This window comes from Aphelocoma coerulescens, chromosome 21 (genome assembly GCF_041296385.1).
Source record: "Aphelocoma coerulescens isolate FSJ_1873_10779 chromosome 21, UR_Acoe_1.0, whole genome shotgun sequence".
Classification (NCBI taxonomy): Eukaryota; Metazoa; Chordata; class Aves; order Passeriformes; family Corvidae; genus Aphelocoma; species Aphelocoma coerulescens.
Window position 1 is genome coordinate 3,716,026 of NC_091034.1, and position 12,647 is coordinate 3,728,672.

The 12,647-nt window shown below is 45.9% G+C and overlaps 1 protein-coding gene and 1 long non-coding RNA gene across 3 annotated transcripts in view; both read left to right on the forward strand.

Moving 5' to 3' along the window:
- UBIAD1 (UbiA prenyltransferase domain containing 1) overlaps nucleotides 1–12,647 on the forward strand; it is a 99,280-nt gene that overhangs the window by 79,614 nt on the left and 7,019 nt on the right. The window lies entirely within an intron of this gene.
- Nucleotides 19–5,428, forward strand: LOC138121332 (uncharacterized). 2 transcript variants are annotated; one of them, XR_011156160.1, is made up of 5 exons: nucleotides 19–495; nucleotides 3,183–3,221; nucleotides 3,648–3,869; nucleotides 4,152–4,251; nucleotides 4,672–5,428. It is a non-coding gene; the product is annotated as an uncharacterized lncRNA (long non-coding RNA). The 2 variants fall into 2 exon arrangements; XR_011156159.1 differs by having other exon boundaries at nucleotides 3,648–4,251.

A 12,647-nucleotide genomic window follows, 5' to 3' on the forward strand; every position in this document is an offset into this window, starting at 1 on the left:
GATGGACAGTCTTTTAGACTAATGATGCTTCTCACAATTTACATGTTTAAACCGCGCGGAGAGGCAGGAATCTCCTTTCGTTCCAGCTCGCCTGCCGGAAGGTGGGGGGGCCTTGGAGCCTTCAGGCCCTGCTGGGATGGGCCAGGGTCCCTGCCCCCTTCCCCTTTTCCCAACACTGCAGCACAGACCCTGGGTCGCTGGGAGGGGGAACTATCCCAGAGCCGCAGGCAACAAAAAAACAGCCATGGACTGCCACACAGCTAAACTCATCCAGTGTGGCTTCTTGGGACCAGTGGGTCCCTCTCCTCTCCATGCGGAGGCGGCAGGAGCCAGTGGGAGCTGGCGGGAGCCTCCTGTCTGCAGCCGGCACACTTTGTGCCAAACTGAAGAAGACACCATGCAGCCAGCAGCACAAAGGGAGCGAGGATTTCTCCACCGTAAAGCCTGAACAAGAACACTTCAACATAGCGACTTCAAGTCAGAGAGAAAGAGAAAGTAAGTCATATAAGATGAAGCTGGAAATGGCGATGAGAGAAAAGAGGGCGGTGCTGTGTTTCTCGCGCGTAGCTTAAAAAAAACTTCTTGCATGCTGTGGTAAGAAACTAATATCACAAACTGTTTGTCTCTTTAATCCATTTGAAGTACATGGGGGGATGGAGAATTCATGTGTGGCCCGTGAAGATTGTGAAGAGTGCCTATGCCAGGCTATATAGAAGCAGTGAGAGGCTTTTAGAGACTTGTGGCAAAGAAAGCCTTTGTGTTCAGGCCAAAATAACTCATCCTTAAAAAGATTAATAACCCCATGTGATGGCCCATGTTTGGCAGGGTGAAGGAACTCTGAGATTTCTCATGGGAGAGATGTTTTACACCATAGCAGATTGTTTCTTTCTGGGCAGGTCTGCTATTAGGGGCAGTTTGGGAACCATGTGAAGCAAAAGAAAACCCTTTTTTTCCTTAAGTATAAGAAAGAGACTTTTCAAGAACTGCAGCACTGACTACAATCTCATGTTCTGTTATCCTTTGTGCAAGTTGGGTAAAAAGAGGGAAGTGCTGGAAGGGGGGGGGGTTTGCTTTAATTTCTTGTTATTTCTTTTTACTTTTAATTCTACTAGTAATAAAAGTTTTTCTTTGTACACAACCGTTTGAACCTGTTTTGCCTTGCAGCTCTCTAGTTTTCCTCAATATTTTCTCATTTTCCCCTTATGAAAATAACACATTTTGTGTGTTAGCTGCATCAAACCATGACAATGGGAGAGGGAGTGCTGAAACCTGTCTTCTCTGGAGGAGATGTCCCTTTCAGGGCATTTCTCCCTAAACTTGTCTCAAACTGAGACAAAGGTGAAAAGCTTACAAGAGCAGTGCTTAGTAGAAGTTTGCTGTACATCCTAAAAGTTGCCTGTCCTGCAGGTTCCCATCCTGCTCTTCTGTGGGGAGTGGGGGCAAGGGATGGCTTGTGTTACAAGAAACAGCTGCTGTTTGGGAATCATCTCTATTACAAAGCCATTAGATAGATGTACCTGAAATAGCAGCAGATCAGTTGATTCTTAAGTAATTAATGCATTCCACTCCCCCTGGGCACCTCACAATCTATAGCTCAGGAATTAGATAACACAGCTCAGCTCTGTTCACCTGAGAAAATAGGTATTTGTGTTCCTCATGGTGCTGCACATACTATTTGGAGCATCATTTCTTCTACTGCAGAGACCTTCCTGTCTTGTGTTGGAATCCCTGGCAGTTAACTTCTGTGTGAAATGCAGCATCTCCTTCTGTAGTTGCTGGAGAATTCTGGTTTGAGCTGTTTAAATGGATGAATCACCAGCATGCCCCCTCAAATACTGCAGCTGTCTCACCTTTTCCCCTTTTGCCTGGTACTGTCATGCTCAGTGTGTTGCCAGTGCAGAGTGAGAGAACAAGAGATGCTTCAGATCACCACCAGTGCCATTGATATCACAATCAGATCCTTTGCAGTGTTACAGCAAATGCTTTGCAGAACTTTAAAAGGTAACAAAGGTTGGTGTATCCCTCTTTGGAGACGGATGCACAGTATCAGAAGTGGGCTTGAGCTCTGTGGGTTTCTGTATCTTTCAGTGGAGCATCAGGACTCTCCAAATGTGCACCCAGGTGTTGGGAAATAGAATTATTTGGATCAATAAAAGAACTGTGCAAGCAATAGGCCTGGAAGTTTTAGGCTTGTGTCTGAGAAAACTTTCCGTGGGAAAGTCCCTGTGTGAAAGATAACAAGCAGGCCTGAGAAACAGAGAGGGAGTGAAAACTTGCAGCTGTACTATCCGGGAGTGAACGAGGGAGATGAGCACTGAATTCTTTTGATCATAACAAGACTATGGAAACTTGCCAATGTAAGTCCAATTATGTAGAAATAGAAATGTGTTTTGATAAGCTTTAAGCCACTTAGGAGTTAACAAGCTGGTATACTATATAAGTGCCTTTGGACTGCTAATAAACGGAGTTTTATGGAGTTTGCCTTATCAACCATATTGGTTTGGACTGTTTCACTCTCCCTCTGCCGGGGGCCCGGGCTCCTCGTCCTGTTAAGCTTCTAACACCCAGGAACAACTTTTCCCAGGCTATAACACTTCTGGTATCAGAGTAAGGAAAAATAAGGTTTTCCTTCAATTTCTGATCATAAACAATCTGCTCATGGAAGTGGTCCTGGTATGAGAAAAGATGAGCAACATAAAACAGCAGCCCTGCAGTGTGGCCCAGTGGGTGGTATGGTTCCTGGGAATTCCAGTGGTGGTCTCTCTCCTGCAAGGGACTGTTAGATTGAAGGGAAACAAGGACATTCAAAAACTTAGTCTGAGTTACTACAGCTTTCTAGTCTTCTAATATCCTGAAATACTGTTTCAAACTATCTGGGCATGCAGTGGGGATTGAGCCCTGGGCATGCACTGAACACAAAGGAACCAGATTAATAAAATTTCTAAGGCTTAAAGGAATATTATTATTTTATTTATTATTAGCAGTTACTGCAAACACTAATTAGCAGCCTCCAAGGGGAATCTGCTAGCTGTGCATCTTGCTGGGCTTGATATCTACTGTGTTCATTTTAAGTTGATGTTTTAATTAAACTGCCCCCTAATTATTTTTGTTAGCTTTTAAGTAATAACTTTCCATGGAACCACTCGGATCAGCAACTAATTGGCTCCCTTCTGTTTACATAGGTCTGGCTGGCTCAGACAAATGTGGCAATGGAATAGCAGGTAGGTTTGGGAAGGGACTACACTCCCTTCATACCCTGTGGTTCTTCTGTTTGCCTTCAGGATAATAAGTCACGTGCCAGGGTGAGATGGAGATGGCTATGCTGGCAAGTGCTTCACCATTTATTCATGTGCTGTGCAGGATGAGGGTACTATATGCTCATGTTTCAGTAAGTTACTGCATGTTCTGATCAATGGCAAACTATTCTATTTCTTTGTTCATACAATCTGGACTACTTCACAGCATATAGTCAATGGAACTCCCTGGCTGGGAGCAGGGTCAGTCCTTGGCACAGACAGTGGCATTAATAATGTATGCAGTGGCTGCTGCAAACTGTACACGTCATCACACAAGCTCAGTAGTTCAGGGCTTGCTTTGCCTTGTACTGAGTAGGACTGGAAGGAGAAGCAACATATCCATAATTCCAGGCATCCCTCATCATGCTGCTGTTCTGCGTCCCATGGGACAGTATTTCCTGTGCTGGGAGAAGGCTGGTGTTCCCTGCAACCCACAACAACCTTTCGAGAGATGCTCAGTGGTCCCAGTCACACTCCTTCCCACCCCTGCCTCATGCAGCTGGATTAGGAAGAGCCTGAAGTGTGGACATGACATCTGATGCAGTGGTACAGCAAATGTGTCTTTGGTTGAAGGTTTGTGCTGGGGTTTGGGGCTGTCTGTGGGCTGTTGGATCACTGCCTACAATAACAGGGGTGTGTATGTGGGTTCACACTCACTGAGTGTGTGCCTTGATGTGCTCGCATATAGACCTGTGTGCCCACCTGCAAAGGGCTGCATGTTCCTGCCAACTGGTCATTCAGCCACACTGCTGAGCACGTGGGCATTAGATTCAGAACTCTATAGTCATGCTATATAAATGTTCTCTGCTGAACTGCATTCCCAAGGTTCTGATCTATATATTTTATCTCATGCAGTTTGTTAGCCTGCTCTTTCCTTCATGTTTTCGTGGGTTAAAACCTCTACCACAAAACCAAAAAAAACATGGTGAGAAGAAAAGTGTCCCAAAGGTAGCAGGTGAGTGTGTATAATCCTTCATTACTTGTCACCAATGCAAAACCATCCTAGATGCCATCAGCTCCATTTGGAGATGTGTGCTAATTAGACTTTTATTACAATGTGTGTTTTAAAACAATGAGAATTACAGTGCCAGCATGTGGCTAATTCAACCTCACTATGCTAATCTGGTTAAGTCAGCAACTGGTGACTTTGTTTGATTGCCAGACATTGTGTGCGAGTGTGTGTGTGTGTGTGTGTGTGTGTGTGTGTGTAGCCTTTGATCAGGTGCCACTGCAACTACCTGCCATCAGAGATGGACATGCTCCTGGAGTACCACACATCTCTGTTACCTTTCTTTTGAGTCAAAACTCTAGAAGTGTTTTAGAAGGGATAGCCCTGGAATTACTGCCATGCACTTGTTTCTGTGGTTTCCTGTAGCTGGAATGAGAATGAGACAGGACCAAGGCCACCAATTTGTCTGTCTTCAGGCCATCAGCAAACCTTGGAGCAGTGATCACTGCTGGCCAACTAGAACTGTTACCTGAAAGAGAAAGGCTTTACCTTCATTGCTATTCCCCTGATTCACCTGGCATTGCTCCAAAGATCTCTCTTGCCAGAGGATGCTGAGTGGAACATATTCCTGGAGATAAGTGATCCTTCCCCCTTGAGGAATCTGCATTCAGCAGTCCTCATCTACTCTTATTAATTTCCATGTCACAAGGCAAAATAAAGGCCTCATGTTCTACATTTCTGAACAGCAGAGTTTTGCCTGCCTTATAGGAGAAGCCTCGTTTTGCCATAGTCACCATCTGTTTTCAAATGAATTGTCGGGAAGTCAGGCTTGGTTTTGGTTGAAAGACAAGACTTGCTGTTTTTCTAGAAATCCTTTTCTCTGTGTAAAGGCAGCACTGTTTCACATCATTATTGTGACAGGTTCTCATGGGTTAGCAAAGCATAGTCCCGGAAGTGATGTTCTTGCAAAGGGGTGCTTACAGCTTTCTCTGTGACCTGACAGAACCTATCAGCTGGCCAGTTTGAATATGGACAATTCTGTAAGCCACTTGAAATTGTAACCACCTCTCTGGTCCACACTTAAGAATAGATAAACCCTGGGCAGAGCCCTCTCTCGTTTCCGGCGCTGGGACAGGTGCTGCGGGCCCTGTGGGGGGGCTGGTGGGCCCGGCCCAGGCCCTGCTCAGGCCAGGCCGGGCTGGGCTACGGCCATCCGGGAGCCGATGGGCCCTGTTCCCCCCACAGCCGCCCCCACCCACCCCCTCCCCCACTGTTCTGCTACGTGCAGACAGAGCGGCCCGGCTCCCCCTCTCCAGTGCAGCCAAGATTCAGCTGAAGCTGCCCTGCTGTCCCGCAAAGGTCATGTGACCAACAGCGATAAGCAACATTTGAGCTGCAAGGCCTAGGTGAGATTAACCCTTTTAGTGCTGTGAAGAGCTGAAAACCTGAGGGAGAAGAAAGAGGAGATGCTTAAAGCTGAAATTCTGTTGTAAAGCTATGATGTATCAGAGTACCTGTTGTAATTTCATGAAGGCATGGGGGGGTGGAGCGTTCAACTTGTACTTGTGAACACAAGCATCTGCGCTGAGATAGGCAGATGCTGACGCAGCTGTAATTTGATGAGAAGTTTGAACAGGGAGAGATGGAAGCGATGAGGACTTTTGCTCCAAATGGCAAAGGAGAAGACCTCAGTTCCTAGAGATGCTCCCAGAGATAGTTCTAGAGATGAAGATGAGGAGGACCCTTTGCTCCCAGGGAAGGAGGAGGGCCTCTATTCTTAGAGATGAAATGCTCCCAGAGATGGGTGAAGAGAACTTTTGTTTCTGAACGGCTCAAGCTTAAAATTGCACCCCAGTAGCTCAAGATTGGACCCTCAAAAGCAGTTGTAGGAAAAGCTGCAAGTCGTCAGAGGGGGACTCTCACATGATGCGAGCAGAGAACCAGCCTGGGTGGCTGTCTTGCTGTGATAGTTTCTCCATAGCATGAGCAAGAGAGATCCTCTTCCTAAATGAACTGAACAAGGCTATTACGGAAGTGGTAAACAGACTGAACATCTCAAGGGTTGTCTTTTTTACATTGTCAGTGGGAGAAGGGAGAAAGGTGGGGGGAGGGGAAGTGTTCTGAAGGTGTGGTATTATTTTTTTTTCTTTTTCCCTCTTTTAGGTCTGTTAATAAATTTATTTATATTCTTTCAAGTTTGGTGCCTGCTTTGCTTTTCTCCTAATTCTTATCTCACAGAAGGTAAATAGTAATGAGTATTTTGGACCAAACCACTACACTAAATTGGTGTTTCTGCCCAGTTACAAACCGAACCTGCTACACAGGTTTAACTTCTGCTGCTGTACTTTCATGCTTTACATCCTATATGTGTTTTTTCTAACCTGTGGTTGTTAAATCTAGAGCTCTGTAAATGGGGGAGCAGGAAAACAAAGGCTGTTAGGGAACAAGTCCGGAGAGCTGGCCGGATAAACAACACGTACACCGATATGATTAAGCATCGTTCTCCCTTTATTTTGCAACTATGCGAACTTATATCTACTTCTTCAAAGATTCACGCCCAGTCCCTCTAGACGACCTCTAATTAGCGGGGCAGCTGGCCAGTGTATACTTTGCCAAGGACTCTCAGGCCTGCCTGCAGCCAGGTGCTTTCCAGGCCTGCCTGCAGCCAGGGCCTGTTCAGGGGCTTTCCCTAGTCTTAGGGCCTATCCCTCAGGAACCCTGGGTTGTCCAGTCTTTCCAGGGGTATCATATGCCCTTGTTCCATAAGGAATCCCTCTACAAAAGGCTATCTATAGCTAGTATTTATGTGCATGGTGTCCCTGGCCTCCTCTTTTGGATGCATTGGCAGTACCACCTTTGGCAGACTCTGCCTGGCTTCCAAGCTCAGTGTGGATTAATGCAGTGGTAACATGGGTTTTAAGCTCCTTGCATGCACATCACTGGCTGTAATTGTCTGTTTAAATTTGCTATTGGAATAGTATAAAGACCCTTGAAGGTATAAAAAACCCCTGAATTTGGAGATAAGGAGCTGGTTTATATTGACTTTAATTCCAAGACTGGAAGAAAAACATAGTTTTTTGCCATTTGAGCAAAGTCTTTATGCACCAGAAAGGAGAAAAAGGCAGAGAGAGATACAAAGATTGATGGATGAACCAGGGGAAAGTGAGGAGGATGCATAGAAAATAGAGTGGTGAAAGGGATGGTTTCAATTCTGTATTAACAGACATTAAGTTGCTTCTTCTAAGGGCACCTTCACAACTCCAGGGCAGTGCAGATATGAGCACAGTGGCCCTTCCGCATTTTGCTGGCACTTAAGGGGAGCTTGTGGGCCTTGTTTAACAACACACACAGATGTCTGTGTCTGATGAGAGAACTACCAATTTCTGCATGCAGGCAAGAAAATGAATGGGATGAGCTCTGTTCCCCCTTTGTGCATCTTCAGCAGAGGAGAGTGAGACATCTTTTTCTATCGGGGGAAATATTGAGGAAGATTGTGGGAAAAGGAATATTGTGGAAGATTGGCTACGTGAGAAAGGGCACATCAAACCCCTACAGTTTGATGGCATGCATCTTGTGTAACAAATGAAGTTGCAAAAAGCTACAAGTTCTCCTGCTCAACAATAGGGCTTCCATTGAGTTCCTATTGCTAAGCTAAGTGTTTTATTGCAAAGTTAGCAAGGTTAAGCCTTTGGCAGTAAAACAATAAAATACTGTGGGTTAGAAAAGACAAAGAAGAAAGAGAATTGCTGACCACAGAAGAGGAGCTAGGAGGGGTTAAGAAGTCAGCTAAAACTACGTGAACCACTTAGAATGCGCCTTTACGAATATTCATAAGCCTATTATTGATAGTATATAAGAAACTTTAGTATGATTAATAAACAGAATCCTGCTGATCCACTCATATTGAGCGTCCGGGCTTTCCCTCCGTTGCGACATTTTTCAATGGGGTCTTTTTGTCAAGGATATGAGGAAACATGAGGCTTTGATCTGCTCAGTGCTCACCCTGGTGAGCTGTCCCTACTGATCCCAGTGCACAGAATATAGCCCAGAGCTGGCAGTTGAGAGCTAGGGTACATTGTTTTACTTTGAGTAAAACAGGACTCAAGCATAAGTTTTGCACTGAAATTACTGAACATTTTGGCACCAGATTCAATAGCATGGGGGTTTCACCTTAGCAGTCTCTCTGAAAGGCACACTTTAAGCTAACCAAAGGCTCTTGGACTCTGTGCAGCAATGTCTGGCTGAAATGCTGCACACACCCACACCCACGTTAGATTACTGCAGGATTTTAGATCTGATAGAATCTTAAAATAGCCCATACATTCTTCCTTTTTATCAAAATGCCACCTTATTATTCTCAAGTATCTGTGCCAGTTGATTTGAATGTGCAGTGTGAATTATATTGCAGCATCAGCTGGATCCCATGATTTCCTTCCCTCTCTCACTGTCCCTGTCTATTTTAACTCTTGCTGTGGCTGGAAGGCAGAACATGCTGAGAACCTCATTTTTTTAAGGCAAAACCCTCACATTTTCCCTCCTTTTCCAGGGAGGCCAACAGAACTGAATTATACAGTTCAACTTCCTTACATTTATGACAAGCTGTGCTTATTTTCTCTGTTAATCAGTTTGAGCTACTAACACCACAATATGGAAACTATGGGACTTAGTGCCTGGACAGGAGTCGATTAATGAGTGCACTGGAGCTATAAACAAATGAACTTTGCCATGAACACAAACCTTCTGAGACCTTGTGTGAGTGCTCTAATGCTCTGCTATCCTAGAATGATGGATGTAGAGAAGGCTCACTGGATTTTGCTGTAATGGAGAAGTGAGTCTTTGGGGATAGTTTGATCCCTTTACAGCTTTAATGTTAGTAGAATTTACTCATTTTGGCCTGTTACACTCCTTGTAAAACTCAGCTTCACTGTTAAAATGTTTTAACTGGGGAAAAAACGGGGAAAGGAAAACATTTTCTTGGTTACATAATTTTCTCTTTAAACAATCAAACCATTTTCCAGATGGCAGGATTTTTGGGGTTACTTAATCTGGAGCCAATCTTAATCTCTAAAAATGCAGCTTCCTGGGAGCTGTCCTGCTGTAACACCTAAAGTTTGTAGAATCAGTGCAGCCAGTCTGGGACCCTCAGAGAATCATATCACCCCAGTTCCTTCAGCAGAAAAAAGCAGCTTGTTTCTTTTTGTGACATTCTTCCACTCTTTCAGCTTCGCTTGATTACTGTTTTCTTTAAACTATCTCCTTAAAATTCTTACAGCCAATCTCCCAGACCTCCCAGTTGACACATCTATCTTATGCTGCTCTTCTCCTTCATAAAATTTCACACAGAGCATGTGAAGTACTTCACACTTTGTTTGCTAATAAAGACCATGGAGGGATGTTAAATGAATAGAAACTGCCTTACAAGAAGATGGGTTGAAAAAGATTATACAGTCATATCCTTTCTTTGATTCATAAGCTCAGCTCCCAGTCTGGCAATGGTTTAAAGCTTGATGTTCTTAAGAAACACAGGAATTAGAGCTAGAAATAGAAGACCCTGTGGTTTGATGGTGAAGTGGGCACCAACACTGCCACCAGCTCAGCTTCAAACCATGCAGTGTCCTTCTGTGTTTTTATTTTTCTGTGTGTTATAAAACAAAGTCATATTGCTTTTTACTTCCTTCTCTCATGGTAATCCCTTCTCTCAAGTATTTGTGGTATTTTATTCAGTGCACTTAGTAAAGCTGTAGCATGCAGACCTGTTTTAGAAGTTGAACTGCAGTGGAGATGATTGGGTAATGTCTTGCCCATTATCTTTTATTTAGGACTTCAGAGTGAAGCATCTGCTATTTTCTCTGCCATGCTCTTGTCTCTTCATTCAGTTTATTAATTAAATTATTTCTTTCTTTACTTTGCTATTCCAGATTTTTAGTTGTCTCTCACATATAGAGGAACTGAGAGAAATATTTGATTAATTGCCTCCTGTATGTGCTGTTTCTTGAGGAATTCCTTCTGAAAGTGCCAGGCTTCTTCGGTCCTTTGTTCAGTAGCCATTTATGAGGAGTTTTATATTTATTCAGTGAGCCAAAGGAAATTATTTATTCAACTGGAAGAAAAAAAAATAATAAGCAGCTGGGAAGCTTTATTTGTGCTTGGTTTTTTGGGTCTCAAATCGGCAGTTGTTAAAACCTGCTGTATGAGTATTTAACAATCATATTTTCCCCTCATGCATGCCTATTTATGAGAGGAAAAACAGACACTGATTGCATAGTTTAGCTGATTAGTTAAACAAATGCTCTGCAAGTCTCAGCCATACTGAAGTTTTCCATACTGACCCTGTATACTATTTCTCTGCACATAACACATATCAGAGTGGTCTATATTCTCAGTTGCCATAAATTGGCATAGCAAGTGCTGCTGATTTATGCCACCTAATGATGTATTTACCCCTCTAATAACGATGGATCTTGTCAAAACTCCTGATGCTAGTAGCAGAGCAGACTGTAATGAGAACAAGATGGGCTGGAATCAATAGTATTTTGATTCCCTTAGGTCTACAGTCCTGTAGCAAGCACTTTTTTTCCCATTATTATTGTAGATGCAAGGCCTGACAAAGGATTTTTCCTGTGAAACTTTCCTTTCTCATAAGAAAGCAGTTAGAGAAATCCAGCTTCTCATAGCTTCTCACAGCTTCTCAGTGAAAGCTTTCATTCTCTTGAGAACTGGATGGACAACAGTTTGTAAGAATGTAAACCATTTCTGCACCTGCAGGTTGTTGTGAGAACACTAGAATTGTTTTCTGTCTTGTAAGAATAATATTTGGAAATGGCTGTCTTACTGCTCAACCTATCACCTCCGGAGGTGGCAGGCCAATAGGCCAATCATGTAATTTCTCTTTTGCGAACCATGCTATAAAGGTTATGGGTGATTAAACAGGCCTTGCCTTGGCCATACCTTGCAACCTGGACTTGTTGATTCGCTGTTCTCTGGGGAGTAACAGCGACATCTGGCAACCCTGACATGATCCAAAGACCGCAACCCGGACTGGAAAGGTGCGGGCCACCCCTCCCCCCCCCCCACTTTGGTGGCCACGGGACGGGACTTTCCCCGGGCCCGCGGGATGGGAATTTCTCCCGAGCGCGGCTGGCCATCCTCTGGGGCTGCAGGGAACACAGACTGAGCCATGGAGCAGAAATCCTCCTGGGACTGTGCGGTATTTTCCGCCTTTAAGTCTGTGATACTGACCGCAGGAGCTAATGTAGGAGACGGCGAGCTTGCTGTGTTAATGGACTGGTCACTTCTGCATGGATGTCATGCAGAGACTGATACTGACTTGACCTCGGAAGCCTGGAGACGGCTGGGGAACACGTTACTGCGGAAATTCGCAGTAACGCGGAGGTGCTTGATTTATTATGCACCTGGGCGGTTTTACACGATGGACTGCACTTATGGACAGAGACACGGGATATTGCAGCTAACTCAGGCTCTGATGAGTCTGAGCCTTTGTGCCTTCCCGGCTTGGACGTGGAGGACCTCTCCGGTGGGGGAGGCGCTCAGAGCAGCGCGGGCGCTCCCACCAGCGCAGGCGCTCAAAGCAGCGCGGGTGCCCCACGTCACGCGGGTAGCGTGGTGGAATGGTCCCAGTACCACCTTGGAAGAACGCTAAGGGTTATCCCTGCCCTCCGAGATATGTTCTCTCGAGGGGCTGTTCACCGGTGGCGTCCACGGCGTCTCCTTCTGCCGCGGCGCCGGTGGCTGCTGCTCTTTCACTGGGTTCGGCATCATCTGCCATTGCGAGCGCAGCCTCCGTGGTGGCAGTGCTGTTGTCTGCTGCAGCGCAGCTCACTGCACCCTTGTTACAGGGGCAGCCTGCATTCCCGACCGCGTGCGGGGCGTTTCGGCCCCCCGTGCCTGCGTGTTCAGGGTTTCAGAGCCCCCGTCCAGTTCCTGTGAGGCTTGGTTATCCTACGGCTGTCAAGGCTGGGGACTCTGCTGCGCAGTCGCAGCAGCAGCCGAATTCCCCGATCCCTGTCTCTATGGGGGAACAGATCTTGGCAACGCTATTGGACATAAAATTGGAGCTTGCAGGGCTACCGGAGACTATGGCACAGGCAGTTATTGCTGCCCTGCGGCGGGAGCTGGAGCGAATAGTCCCGGTTCTGGAACCGGGTGCGGCGCCAGACATTCAGAGCGCACGGCCGGAGCCGGTCTCACGTGTGCTGCCTATGCGAGCGCCAGTGGTACCGCAGGAACAGGCCGCGCCCCTAGAGAAGGGTGCAGAGCTGGTGGACCCAGTGCCTGAGCCAGGGCGGGAGTCCATGACAACCACGGCGCTGGTCGCCACCCTGTCTGGGCTTGCGTGGGGGTCCGCGGCGTCCATGGCACTGGCTGCCGCTGCGCCTACACCT